The 15,523-nt window shown below is 33.9% G+C and overlaps 1 long non-coding RNA gene and 1 other non-coding gene across 2 annotated transcripts; both read left to right on the plus strand.

Annotated features, from left to right (window-relative positions):
- Positions 1 to 14,175: 14,175 nt before the first annotated feature.
- Positions 14,176 to 14,931, plus strand: LOC104086631 (uncharacterized). Its single transcript, XR_684139.4, has 2 exons — positions 14,176 to 14,376; positions 14,586 to 14,931. It is a non-coding gene; the product is annotated as an uncharacterized lncRNA (long non-coding RNA).
- LOC117274273 (small nucleolar RNA U3) lies at positions 14,702 to 14,920 on the plus strand. The gene has a single exon (XR_004504373.1). It is a non-coding gene; the product is annotated as a small nucleolar RNA U3 (small nucleolar RNA).
- Positions 14,932 to 15,523: the final 592 nt, after the last annotated feature.

Raw genomic sequence — 15,523 nt, forward strand, 5'->3', positions numbered from 1 at the left:
TCTGGGGTTGTGGTAGGATTCACTACTCCCCCAATCTGTGGAATGTTTGGTGCAACAGAGATCAATCCCGCCTGAGTTAATGTACCAAACATACTCAGGAACTATGCTAAAGTCTCTTGAAGTCCTGGGGTAACAACAGGTGCTTCTGGTATTTGTCCCCCAACTGGAGCTACTAGTGGCTCCTCAACTGTTGTTCTGACAGGTGCTCTAGTCGCAGCACGTGCCCTTCCTCGACCTCTACCTCGGCCCCAGCCTCTTGCAGACCTAGCAGTATATGCGGATGCCTGCTGAGCTAACCCAGTAGCACGTGTTCTCACCATCTGTGAGAGAATGGAGATATAAAGGTTCAAATTTCAAATTCAACAAATTCTGCATGACAGGAATGAAAGAAATGGAAATTTCCTAACAGTTATGTAGCCTCTCGAAGATAAGTACAGACGTCTCCGTACCGATTCGCAAGACTCTACTAGACTCGTTCGTGACTCGTAGAACCTATGAACCGAGAGCACTGATACTAACTTGTCACGGCCCAAAAATCCCACCACAGGCGTCGTGATGGCACTTAGTCTCTAAGACTAGGTAAGCCAATTTTAATTATATTTTTTTTTGGAGCCATTTTTTTTAATTAAATAAGTAACGAAAACTAACAGCGAAACAAATATGAATGTACAACCTCCCAAGACTGGTAGTACTAAGTCACGAACTCTAACTGAATACATGGAATGATCACGAGGGCCAAATATACAATACTGTTTGATTAAAAATTAACAGTACAATGAAATAAAAAAACTCCAAGGGACTGTGACGACCAAGCAGCTCTACCTTGAATCCTTACGATCCCGCTTTAACTCTTCTCAAGCCCAATAACTCCAATACCTAGCTCTGCACAAAAATGTGCAGAAGTGTAGTATGAGTACACCACGGTTGGTACCCAGTAAGTATCAAGACTAACCTCAGTGGAGTAGAGACAAGGTACAGTCAAGACACTCACTAGTCTAATAGCATGTGCAATATAATATACAAAATAATAGGAAGCAGATAACAATAAGGACAACATAAACAACCAGTAATATGCACATCAGACAACAAGAATACCATTAATATCGCTTAAAGAATTAATAAATACAATTACACACAATAAATCAAATCCTTCAAATAAATGTCTTTCACATATAATTCTTTCAAATAAATCTCTTTCAAATATAATTTTCTCAAATAATTACCTTTCAAATATAACTCTTTCATATAATACCTTCTACATAAAAATCCTTTCAAATAAATATTTTGAATATAATCCTTTCAATTAAAAAGTCACCATGTGACACCTTGTTTCATAATCATAAAAATACGGGTCTCATCCCATTTTTATATTTTTCGTAAACACGGGTCTCAACCCATTTTTCATATTTCCACGGCACCTCGTGCCCATAATTAAATCATCATATTTGCCCCGGCACCTCGTGCCCTTATTTCATATCACAACTGCATGGACAATTCACGTGCCAAATATCATTAGCATTTAATCACAGCACCCCGTGCCCACAATTCATATCACAACTGCACGGACAATTCACGTACCAATATCCTCATTATTTACTCACGGCACCTCGTGCCCACATTTCATTTTATAATCTGCCTGGCAATAGCCACAGGCTCTCAATTTCAACATAAATCAGATTGTTATCAATTTAACAACAATAAGAAAAATTGCACAAGGTATAAAAATAAACACAGGAATATCACAATATCATATGAAAATCATCAACCCCACATCATCACATACCATCCCTGACAATAGCCACCCTTATCGCTCCTATTATTACCCTTATCACTCATATAGCCACCCTTATCGCTCCGCCCAGACAATATCAATAGCCACCCTTATCGCTCCTATTGTCATCCTTATCGCTCCGCCCAGATAATATTTCAACAAACACAATCACAATGAAATGCCACCCTTATACCCATATAATATCAACGGTGAAATGCCACCCTTATACTCACATAATATCAACGGTGAAATGCTACCCTTATATCTTCAAAATAATAATTAACACAACACAATAATTTACACGGAAAATTATCACGGCAATATAACAAAATCAATTCATATCACAATTTTCCCAATGGCTACAACCAAAATTCCAAAGATACAACTAAGTCAATTAATTTCACAATAAATAGTCGAAGGCTCCACACAATGTGTACAACACCCAAAAATAATCAACAGAGATAGAAATTACTCAACATAAAGCAAAGTTTTTATTAACTCCAAATTTTCGATAATTATATAAATACCTCTTCTTAAGCTCATTTAATTAATTATTTGCAGAGGGAAAAATCTAAAATGAAATTAAATTTCAATATTATCAAACCAGCAAATTCATAGAATTTCATAAATCAAATAACAATCACATCAACTTGTCATATAACAACAGAGTCAACAACAAGGATTTAGGCATGACAAATAGATAATTAAATATATGCCAACAATTATCCAATTTACTACACAATATGCTCAAGACTTTAACTCAATAAAATTTGCACATATAAACCAAGTACGTACTCGTCACCTCGCGTACATGGTTTTCAATTATACAAATTGTATATAAGACTTAATACCTAAGGAAAAATTCTCACACTCGAGGTTAAGCAAGACACTTACCTTTTTGAAGTTAGGTCGATATTCCAAAATAGCTTTCTCACGTGAATTGACCTTTGTACGGCTCCAATCTTTCTTGAGCCTTCCTTACATTACTACGAGATTCCGAAAATCCTAGCAACTTCAATCTATTTATAATCATAACAAAAGTGAACAATAATTAGGAAGATTTTCATGGTTTCAACTCATTTGAGCATTTTATCAAACACTAGGTGTGCAAATTTGGTTACAAGGTTCTTCTACAAGATTTCCTTCATCCCACAACCCAATCTTTACTTATTTAATCTCAACAATATTCCCACAAACCTTATTGGTACAAGAATATATAGATAATACTCTTACACCTAAGAATCATACTCCTAATCACCAATCTTTTACCCCAAACTCGAAATTGAAGACTAGGGGTTGAATCTTACCTCTTTGATTAAGATCTTATGATTAGCTTCCTTGATTCTTGAAGATTGGATGATAGAATGTTAGGTTCCCTACTTCTCTCTCTAAAATGCACTTACCTCTCTCTAAAACCCTCAGAAAAATACCCCAAAATAAGCCCCAAAGCCTATTTATGAAAATATGGTCGGGTTATGAAAATAGAAAAATTAACCCTCCGAAAGTAGGTCTGCGGTCGCATAATGGACCGCAGAATGGGTATGTGGCCCGCAAAATTGGTGCCTGGAACTTAGCTATTCTAGTCCATTCTGCGACCAGTTTGTGGTCGCAGAAGCAGTTTTGCGATCGCATAACTGTTTTGCGATCGCATAATTGGCCGCGAAATTGTATTTTTCCAGCCTTTGGTAATTTGGTCATAACTTCTTGTAGGAATGTCCAAATGACGAACGGTTTGAAGCATTGGAAACTAGACAAATAGACCTTTCTTTTTCTAGGTAACACTCTATATAAATCTTAATATCAAGAGAGGTATGCTCGTTTGAAGTTAGGTATGGTGCGAACTCACTCGAAACTTTAGTCTATTATGAAATTTCCAACTTCAACATTCAATGTTGAAACCTATCGAATCAAGTCCGATTGACCTCAAATTTTGCACACAAGTCATAAGTGACATAACGGACAGATTCAAATTTCCAGAATTGGATTCCGACCTCGTTATCAAAAATTCGACCTTCGATCGAACTTTCCGAAAATCATCTATTTTCCAACTTTCGCCAAAATACGTCGAATTGTCCTACGGACTTCCAAATCCAAATCTAAACACGCGCCTAAGTCCGAAATTACCATACGAAGCTATTGACATCATCAAAATTCTATTCCGAGGTTGTTTGCTCAAAAGTCAACTCTTTGGTCAACTCTTTCCATTTAAGCTTCAAAATGAGAATTTCTCTTTCAATTAAATTCTAAATCTTCCGAAAATCAAACTCAACCACACCCGTGGGTCATAATACATATTATAAAGTTGCCTGGGACCTTAAGTCATTAAACAGGGCATTAATTCTTAAAACGACAAGTCGGGTCGTTACATAAGTATAACTCGTTAAGTCGGGTAAATAATTATGAGGTCTTCATGCCTCACATTTTGATGTCAGTATTGTGAAGATTTGAAACGAGGTTTTGGTTAATATGAAGATAATAGATAACGCTAGAATTAATTATGAACAACTATTATAACCATAGATTTATGGACATATGTATTATGTGTGCATAAGCACGAGTTGCTACAGCCGGTTGAGACTAATACCGCGTGTTGATGCAAAAAATCAAGCCTCTTTAAAATATTTGGAGTGTAAGAAATTTGGTTTTAAAGTTTATAAGTATGGATAAAAGAAATAGTCTCAATTGAGATAGTGTTGTCGGGCCCATATTCAATTTGCGCTGGAATCACCCGTGAGTATATGTGTAAGAATACACTTAGAAATTTAATGTCCTCAGAATAATTCTTGGCACGTTCGAGGACGAATGTATGTTTAAGAGGGGGAGAATGTAACGACCCGACATGTCGTTTTAAGAATTTATGCCTCGTTCAGCGACTTAAGGTCCCGACTAGCTATGAAATGTGTATTATGACTTGCGAGTGTGATCGAGTTTTATTTTTAGAAGATTCAGAACTAAATTGAAAGAACAATTCTTATTTTTTAAGCTTAAATGAAAAGAGTTGATCGGAGTTTGACTTTTGAGAAAACGACTCCGAAATGGAATTTTGATAATGTCAATAGTTTCGTATGGTAATTTTGGACTTAGTAGTGTGTCCGGATATTTATTTGGAAGTCCGTAGTTGATTTTGGCTTGAAATGGCAAAAGTTTGAATTGGAAGGTTTGAAAGTTTGACCGGAAGTTGACTTTAGAGATATCGGGGTCAAAATATGATTCCAAGAGTTGGATTAGCTTTGTTATGCCATTTGAAACTTGCATGCAAAATTTGACGTTATTCCGGGTTAATTTGATATGTTTCAGCATAAGTTTTGGAAGTTGGAAGATTAAAAAATTTATGAGTTCGATTTGTGGTGCGATTCATAGTTTTGACGTTGTTTGATATGGTTTGAGGCCTCGAGCAGGTTCGCATTATGTTCTAGGACTTGTTGGTATATTTGGTTGAGGTCCCGAGTGGCTCGGGTGACTTTCGGGATCAGCTTTGAACAAGTTTGGGCATTTCGGCACTCTAATAATGTTCTGAAACAGTTGAAGTGCGGAGGAAATATTTTGGAGTGCGGATGTGCGGCCGCAAACTCCCAAAGTGCGGAGGCAGTGGTAATTGTGTGGACCGCAGTTGAAAATGTGCGGACTGCAGTTGAAATTATGCGGTCCGCAGAATTCTTCTTGCGGCCGTAGAAAGGAGATTCTGCAGATTTGATGGTCCAAATTCGGAAGCTTATATCCTTTGATCTATAAAGAATTTGGAGATAATACAAAAATAAAAGTTGTAGGCCTTTGAGTCCAGTTTTCAGAAAGGTAAACCATACATCATTTGGACATTTGTACCGAAAGTTATGGTCAATTTACTAAAGTATGATAGTGCAATGGCTGCTGAAGTGCGGGCGCACAATTTGGATTGCGGCCGTAGAGACCTTAAATGTGCGGACCGCACAAAAAAATATGCGGTCAGCACTTTGGAAGTAAGATGTGGTACCATATAAATGGGGTTTTCATCTCATATTTTATTTTCGGACTTTGGGAGCTCGGTTTGTGGCGAGTTTTTGTGGGATTTTCAAGAAAATCATCGGGGTAAGTAATTCTAACTCGGATTTAGTTAATATATATGAATATATCATTGTTTTCATCATTTAATTAGTATTTTGAGATAAAAATTTGGAAAAAATTATAGAAATTTCATAAAATGAATTTTTGGGATTTGAATGTCGATTCGGAGTCGGATTTGAGTGAAACTAATATGGTTCTACTCGTAACGGAATAGGTGTTCGGATTTCGTAAAAATTCTTTCAGGTTTTGAGAGGCGAGCCCCGCATTGATTTTTGGTTGACTTTTTTAAGGTAAATTTTTAAGTTGACGCTATATTATCCGGAATTATTTATGATGAATTTTAATGAAGTTATACAATCAATTTGGATATATTTGAGTTGTCCGGAAGTCAATTCATGCGAGTAGGCTATTTTGGAATATCGGAATAATTTCAAAAAGGTAAGTATCTTGCCTAACCTTGAGTGGGAGAAATTCCCCTTAGGTATTGAATCGTATGTGAAAATTCTGTGATTGAAAACCATGTACACGAGGTGACGAATACGTACTTGGTTTATATGTGCAAATTATATTGGTTTAAATTCGTAGACACCCTTATGTATTAAATTAGAAAAAATTTAAAACATAGTAAATCCTTTATTTGTCATGCCTCGTTCCTTGTTTGTCGAGTTTGTATTTTATATGATACTTTGGGGTGATTACCACTTGAATTTTATGTGAATTCTGTGTGTTTGTTGATTTGATATTTCTTGGAATTAATTTCATTATGGACTTTCCATCTGTAAATAATTAATTAAATAAGATTAAAAAGAGGCGTTAATATATTTATCAAAAATTTGGATTAAAGAAGGTGTTGTCCTATGCTGAGTTATTTTTCCATCTTTGTTGTTGTTTTTGAGGTTTTATATACATTGTGTGGAGCCTTGGGCTATTTGCTTTGAAATTAATTGATTTTTGTTGTATCTTTGGAGTTGGTTGTGGCAGGTGGGCAAATTATGATATGAATTATTGTATTGTGTTGTCGTTTAAATACTCTTCTTGATATTATTTATGCTTCCTACCTTGCTTGTTAATGATATACATGTGCTTGGTAAGGAAGAGTGTAAAACACGAAGGGTGATGCCGTGTCATTTGAGAGTGTAAAGCACGAAGGGTGATGCCGTGCCATTTGAGAGTATAAAGCACGAAGGGTGATGTCGTGCCATTTCAGTTATATTATCATGTGAGGAAAAAGTATAAAGCACGAAGGGTGATGTTGTGACATTCTTAATATGCACGAAGGATAATGCCATGCCATTTCATTTATATTATCATGTGAGGATGAGAGTAAAAGCACGAAGGGTGATGTCGTGCCATTATTTTTATATTATCTTATGTTCATGGCACGAAGGGTGTTTCCGTGCAGGCGAGGACAAGAGACATACATTATATTGTGATATCTTTTTCGTTATGTATACATTCATGCCTTTATCTTGAGCTGTTATTGTGCACCTATATTTTCTATGTGACTTGTAGTCGTTGTTGCTTCATGTGTTCCTCCCACTTTATTTCTTTTATTGTTATTAGCATTTCTCCCACCTAGTTGGTAATGTTATATGTATGCACAGTGAGAAATAGATAAATGCACGAAGGGTGTTGCCGTGCCAATTGACTTGATCTATATATATATATATATATATATATATATATATATATATATATATATATATATCGGGTGAGAATGAGACAAGTGTATGCAATTATTACCGTATCATTTGATGTGATATGTTGAATATATTTCTCACACCAGAAAAGTTAAATGAGGTGTCACATGGTGACTTTTACTTGAAAGAATTATATTCGAAAGGTATTTACTTGAAAGAATTATATTTAAAAGATATTTACTTGAAAGAATTATATTTGAAAGATATTTATTCGTAAGATATTTATTTAAAGAAAGTATATTCATGATATATTTAATTGTACGGATTACATTTTAAAGATTTTTATTTAAAAAACTTATAGATAAAAGATGTATATTTTGAAGGATTTGATTAATTGGTTGTACTTGTGTTTATTATTCGTTTGAGCAATATTTATGGTGTTCTTGTTGTCTTGTTGTTTATGTCACAAGTTGATTATTGTTGTCATCACTGCTATTTGTTTTCTACTAGCTTTAGGGTACATGCGTTGCACGTGAATTTTGCATCTTTCAATAAAAGTCTATATAATATAAAATAAAAATAAATTATGAATATAGACTTGAACTCACAATAAGGTTTGAACAAATTAGGAAAATTTATTACCTTATGCATCAACGCCACAATATGCAACAATTAGTTTAGTTGAAGAACACACACATCACTCTTCAAGCTTGCTCAGTATCTAAGTGTAATTTATTTGAAGATTTTTTATAATACCAAACAAAGGATTATTATAGATTTACATATTAATATCGAATATAGATTTAAAAGAAGACTTGAACAAAATATAAGGATTCATCATAATAGAAAATTTTATTTCCTAATACACTGACGGCGAAATATACTATAATTTGTTCGCGTGAGTTGAATGACACAAAATACTTTTTTTCAAGTTTTCCCAATATCTAAATGTAGTTTATTTACATATTCTTTTTGATAATATTAAACAAAAAATATTTACAGCTTGACACATTATTAAAATGAAATATATAGATTCAAAAGAATAACTTAGACAAAAAATAAGGATTGAAAAAATTAAAAAATGCACTGATGTCACAATATACAATAATTAGTTTGCATCAGTTGATGAACACCAGACAAACCATCATTCTTCAAGTTTATCTAGTAGTTAAGTGTACTTCAATTTGTTTTTAATAATACCAAACAAAGGTTTATTTATAAATTTACATATTAATACCAAATAAAGATTTATATATTTAAATATTTTCTTATAAGTGTTTTATTTACCATATCTTTAAATTCAATTAATGCGATATAACTTTCAAAACATAATAAATTATTTCCGTGCGCAATACAACTATAATGATTAGAAAAAATTTATATTATATAAGTGAGACAATAAAATTTTGCACCACTCTATAACAATCACTTTTCGTGAGATTAAAAGTTATTATACGAACTGATAAAACTGTCAAAATTCTGGCTAGATGCAAGGTTGCCAATTGCCATGTCTATTCTTAAATCATGCAATGTATATAATACAATCAATCAAAATAGCTAATCAAATTTATCTTTTACTTACATAATATGAGTAACTTGAACTGACTTAGCAATTAATAATTATAATAATAAAATATTTGACAAAAATAATATAAATTAATGAGATCTTTAATTGATATGAGCTAGAACGCCTTATTTATGGAACGCAATGACTTTAACAATCTCTACAAAATTTATAAATATGTCAATTATTAAACTGATAATCGTACATGAAATATGATAAATAAAAAATACAATTGATAACTTTTTAATTTGCAATTGTCTATCAGGAATAAACGAACGTATATTATCGGGCAACTTCAAGAAAAGCTTGAAGATTAGACTGTTTATCTTGAGTCACAAGTAAATATTCATGTGAAACGATTATTCTATCAAAATTTTATGATAAAGACCATAGAATACTTGCTACTTTTATAGAAGTATTCAACCCCTTATTCTAAATGGTTTTAGTTTTATAATCATAGAACATTGAATTTAATTCTTTTACTTTTAATTCAACGACAATTTATATTACTTGTTGAAACGTAAACCTAAAGTGATAATTCGGAGTTGAAAGTGGTCGAAAGTTTTACCTAAATATTTTAGAATATTTTAGAATAATTAAAGTTTAATAGCAAAACAAAAAACTCCTTAACCGAATAAGAGTACAAACGGGTCGAAAGATTCCTAACGTAATCTATTGCGTTATTACTTTCCTTTTACAAATTTGACTTATTACATAATTCTAATAAGGAAACAATCAATAACTAAATATTTAGTTAATTTTAAAGTCCCTAATATTAATTAAATGACTATTTTGTCTAGTGTGAACTATATTTCTAAAGGGTTAAAAAGACTAACGATATTTAGTTAAGGGCGTTCGTGCTTTTAATATAACTAGTTTTAGTGTACGTGCGTTGCACGTGTGCCTAACGTCAATCAGTAAAATATGTACAAAAGGAATATGTAAATTAGGTTATCAAATACTAAGTTTTAAAATGTCTACATTAAGTTAATATGATAAAATAAATAACTCACTATATAGAAAGTATAGGGAGTTGTCATTTGTCTAAATGAATATCAAAAGAAATAAAAATAATTAATGCCAACTCATGTAAAATATTTTTTATCTTCTAATATTTCATCCCTATTGTAATGACCCAACCGGTCATTTTAACTTTTAGAAACCCATTTTCTAAAATAAAACTCTCCGAACATGTTTTTATTAATTTATGACTCGCGGGGATAGTTGGTTCGGGATTTGGAAGTATTTGGGTTGAAATCGAAATACTCGGTTCCCTAAGTTGGCTTTAAATGGCCAAATTTGACTTCGGTCAATATTTTGAGAAAACGACCTCGAAATCGGGATTTGACGGTTCCAATAGGTCCGTACGATGATTTTGGACTTGGGCGTATATCCGAATCGGGATTTGGATAACCCGGAAGCGTTTTGATGCTTAATAGTAAAAATCAACTATTTGAAGGTTTAAAATTCTTTAAATTTGGTTTGGAGTAGGTTTTCGAGTAATTTAAGTCCGTTTGGAATTCCGAGTTTGGGAATAGTTTTGTATAGTGATTTAAGACTTGCACGTAAAATTCCGTATCATTCCGAGTAGTTTAAGTATATTTCGGCGCATTGGAGGTAAATTGAAGAACTTGAAATTCTTAAGTTTGAATCAATTTGGTTTGGGGTATGATTCATAGATTTGTTGTTGTTTTACACGTTCCGTGAGTTCGAGCGAGTCCGTTTTATGATTTTAAATGTGTTGGTATGTTCGGGCGGGGCCCCGGGGGTCCCGGGTGTTAACCGGACGAGGCTCAGACCAATTTCGAGAAATTGATCAAGGACTGAAGCTTCCAGCTACTGTCATAATCGCACTTGCGCTTGGACAGCCGCAGGTGCGAGCTCGCAGGTGTGAGTCACCAATCGTAGGTGCGAACGAGAGAAGCCTGCCCAGCCATTACAGATGCGAAGCAATTGGCGCACCTGCGAACGCGCAGGTGCGATGGCATTGTGCGCAGAAGCGGAAAAATGCGCAGGTGCGAAGGGATGGGCGCACCTGCGCTTGCGCAGAAGCGAGCATTTCTTCCGCAGTTGCGAAGCCAGGAAAAGAAAGAAAATGCGCACCTGCGAGAAATTTCCGCAGGTGCGAAAACCGTATGTGCGGTACTCCTTCCGCAGGTGCGAAAAACCTGTCTGGGCAGAACCTTAAAACGGACGAAAATTCAGTCTATTTTTTTATATTTTTCATCCATTGTTGGGCGATTTCAGAGCTCTTTGTGAGGAGTTTTCAACTAACAACTTGGAGGTAAGCTAATTATATACCCTTTGAATTAAATACATAGATTATGAGTAGATTATAACTAGTAAATCTTAGAAATCAAGGGTTTAGGTGAAAAACCTAGATTTTTACAAAATAAAATTTTAACCACGAAAATGGTTATGAAATTGGATAGAAATTATATATTTAAGTTGCTGAGGTTATGGGCAATGTTTTCATCCGAAAATTTCCAGAATCCGAGCACGTGAGCCCGGGGGTAAATTTTAGAAATTTTACCATTTTGGATAGAATAATTTATTTAATAGATGAATTTTGAATTATTGAACATATATTAATTATTTTGTATAATATTTGGATAGCTTCGAATTTTTCGGCGTCGAATCGAGAATTTTACGCGACGCAGTAATCGAAAAATGGACTTTGAGAAAAGGTAAATCTCTTGTTTAATCTTGTGAGGGGAAAATTACCCCATAGAAATTAAATTAACTAATTGTTGCTCATTGATATTTAGTATGTAAAGTTCATATATTTATTGTTCATTATTATGTTATTTTTTAACTAATAAATTTATTTCTAATATAATTTAGTCTAAAATAATTAAATTAGTAACAAAATAAATAGAGAAAATAAACAAAAACTTGGGAAGAAAGTAATTTTTCTCACAACATTCCGTGTTCATTAAAGTCTCCAAGAAATAGTACAAATTAAATAAGTTATATTAGTAGTTCAAATAAGGAAGGATATAATATACAAAATCTAATTGATTTGAGAAATCATAGATATTTGAAAAATAATTAAATGCATATAATTCAAATGACTATTTTGTCTTGTGCGAAAATAATATTTTAAGGGTAAAAAAGGCGAACGACATTTTGCTAAAGGTCTTCGTGCTTTTAATATAGTATAGATATAGATTATTTTCGTATGCTATATTGCACAGGTTATTTAACTAGTGAGTGGTCTTGATTGTATCTCGTCACTACTCCACCGAGGTTAGTCTCGATACTTAGTAGGTACCGACTGTGGTGTACTCATATTACACTTCTGCATATTTTTGTACAGAGCCAGGTATTAGAGATATCAGACTCGGGTAGAGTTAGTGTGTTGATCGCAAGGATTCAAGGTAGAGCTGCTTGGTCGTCGCAGTCCCTTGGAGTCTTTCTGTTATATTGTATTGTCAACTCTTATTCGAACAGTATTGTATATTTGATCCTTGAGATCATTCCATGTATTTAGTTAGAGTTCGTAACTCAGTATTACCAGTCTTGGGAGGTTGTTATATTTGTTTCCGCTTTTGGTTTCGACACTTATATTAAATTATATATTTTTTTAAAAGAAATGGCTCGAAATGTAATTGTAATCGGCTTACCTAGTCTTAGAGATTAAGTGCCATCACGACGCATGTGGTGGGATTTTGGGTCGTGACACCTGTCCTTAGGAGTATCGGGGCCATGACCCTCAGGTTCGGTTCGAATCCCAAAGGCCTCGGAGAGCATTACCAGATAATCGAGCACCGTGACCAGTCGGATGTCACGGGCGTGAAGCTTGGCACTTATCGGCAGAGAATCGGTGATTAGTCAAACATAAGATTTTTACCTTTCATGGAATTGTACTTAGGGTAAAATTCTCATGATATATAAAGGGGTGTGTGATTATTCATTAGACACATTGTAACACGTTCATCAAGGCAATATACTCTTATTTTCTCTTTTATTTAAAGTTCTTACTTTTGTTCATCAAATCATCAGCAACGTGAGCCCGGGATCAAAGGCAGGCATTTCATTAAGCTATTACTAAGTCCGGGATCACTCCTCTTGATTGGTTTGACAATTTATTACATCATTTATCTGTTTAATCTAACACAATTTATCGTTTGTCTTGAATTAATACATGTATCCTTAAAACCACTTACAAATTTAATTGTTATCTATTTTTTAGGGAAAATAGATAATTCATATATACGATCAAAAAAATAAATAATAAATTCGATCGGCTATTTATGTAAATGTCCTTTTTGATTTGCAGTCTGTCGTTAGGCCATTTTGGGCTCAGTTGAAGAGCCCGTAGGCAACCAAACCTTAGACACTTGACTTGTAGCTCGGTTACCAAATAGAACTAGGCAAACGAAAATGAGTGGATCTCTTTTTCCATTTATCTTATTTCTTTTTAAATTTTTGGTGTGTGTAATAACGAAAGTCATTTTGAAATATAATATTGTTTAAGATAAAATTATTTTCTGGTATTTAGTTGCCATTTTCTATCACAAAGAATAAAGTGAACTTACCTCACTAATGGGAGGAAATCATTTTTCTTACAACAATTTTAATTTCTGACTTCATATTATTTGTCCTTATTAACACTAGGATTAAACTTATATTACACAATCCTTGATCTTTATATTGTTCAGCTTACCTCAAAGAAGAAAAGGAACATAGATTTCAGGTATAAAAAATTGCTGTTGACTATTCCATTAATTTCATAATGTACAATGATACTTTTGACGCATTAATTAAACATGTATAAATATATTTCAAATTTTTTTTGAATCTTATTGTCTTAAATATGTAATTTAATTCTTATAAAAAAGTGTCATAGAAATATTAGAACTACAGAGTTTTGAAAGGAGTATAAAAAAGTGTCAATTTATTTCGAACAAATAAAAAAGTTAAATGTAATATAACATGGAACATAGAGTAACTTATTTATTAATTAAAATGAAATGATTTTTTTTTTTTTGAGATTCTTAGGACATGTATAGGCATCGAAGGTACTTCGATTTTTCTAATACTAAATTTTAATATTTTCAGGTACTGATTTGACTATTTATATTTGCAAAAATTGAACTTTATAAAGTTTTTCTTCAAAATTTCTTCACTCTCCCTCTTACCATAATTATGTTTATTTTTCTCACTTGGACACGTGTAAAAAGGTTCAAATTTCACAATTAACTGTCTTGTAAAAGTGACGGGTGTCAATCCTCCCCAACATCTTCTCCTCTCACCTCCCCCCAAAGATGAACTCCGGTGGACTGCCGGAGAAGGAAAATAGGCTTTCTGTGTGACGAGATTGAAATCTTGGCAAAGTTCAAAGAAATCACCCGCAGGTAAGATTGTTGATTCAATATACTCTAGGGTGTGAGGAAGTTGGTATAATGCTATAATGTATAATGCAAGCGAGATTTTCTTTTTAAAAAATGGAATGGTTTTTGATTCAAAATTAAGTTCATTGTCAGTATTTTTGTTTTCTCCACACGAATCAAAATCACCCAGTAGACTTCTATTGTATTATGATTTGATTTGTTTACGTTGCCAGTGAGTGGAAAACCCAGTAGTTTGTCAGGGTTGAAGATTGGCATAAGAGCTGTCCCACATCGGCCCGCTAACTTATCAATCTGCTGTTTATCGAGCCATTCATTACAACTGAAGGGCACGACCTTACTTGAACAGGATCTGTTCTATAGGCTCGTACCACTGTATCCTTGAGTTCTAAGGAGACAGAAAACCAAGTCTGGTTGACGAGGCATGGCTATGAGACTAGAGCGTGATTAACAGTCTACCATGGTTACTTGTGTGGCCTTGGAGCAGTAGAGGATCGTTCTCAGCTCTGTTTGCCAGGCCTGGGATGGTCTCATAGCTGTCTGACAGACTCCAAATCTTTTTTCCTCTTTCGACGCCTAATTGCTTCTCTTTTAACCTTGGAACAAGATTAGACCTAAACCAAGCAATGTCCTTCTTGTTTTGTCTTTAATGACATCCACTTAATAGAAAACATATTAGAGAGATTGAGACATCACATGCATTCCGCCAACTTCCAGTTGTCTCAATTCACTGGCACTTAAGTACACCAAATGAAGTGCAAATATGAGGGTGAAATTCAAGGTGTGAAAGCTGGGATCTTTTAACCATTGATTTGTTCCTGCTTAATTAGCAGGCCATGCCCTCCCAATAAAGATTGTGACTTTTGTTCGTGTATGCACACTTAAATCTAGATCACTTAAACAAAATTGGCAGTGCCTTTTCCAACAAACTCTCGTTTAATCACTTTGATAGTGTTTGAAGACATTGATTCATCCCAACTCTGAGACGGCAACCTTATTGTCTATTTCCTAGTACACTGAAGTGGCTTTTAATACTATAATACGGTAAACACCGGGGACGGAGTACTGTAAGTCGTAATCACTAATCAGTAAGCGAAGAAATTCTTATTCCTTGTGAGATCAAAGAGCAAAATCAGAAATATGGCAAAGCAGA

This window comes from Nicotiana tomentosiformis, chromosome 3 (assembly GCF_000390325.3).
Source record: "Nicotiana tomentosiformis chromosome 3, ASM39032v3, whole genome shotgun sequence".
NCBI classification, from domain to species: Eukaryota; Viridiplantae; Streptophyta; class Magnoliopsida; order Solanales; family Solanaceae; genus Nicotiana; species Nicotiana tomentosiformis.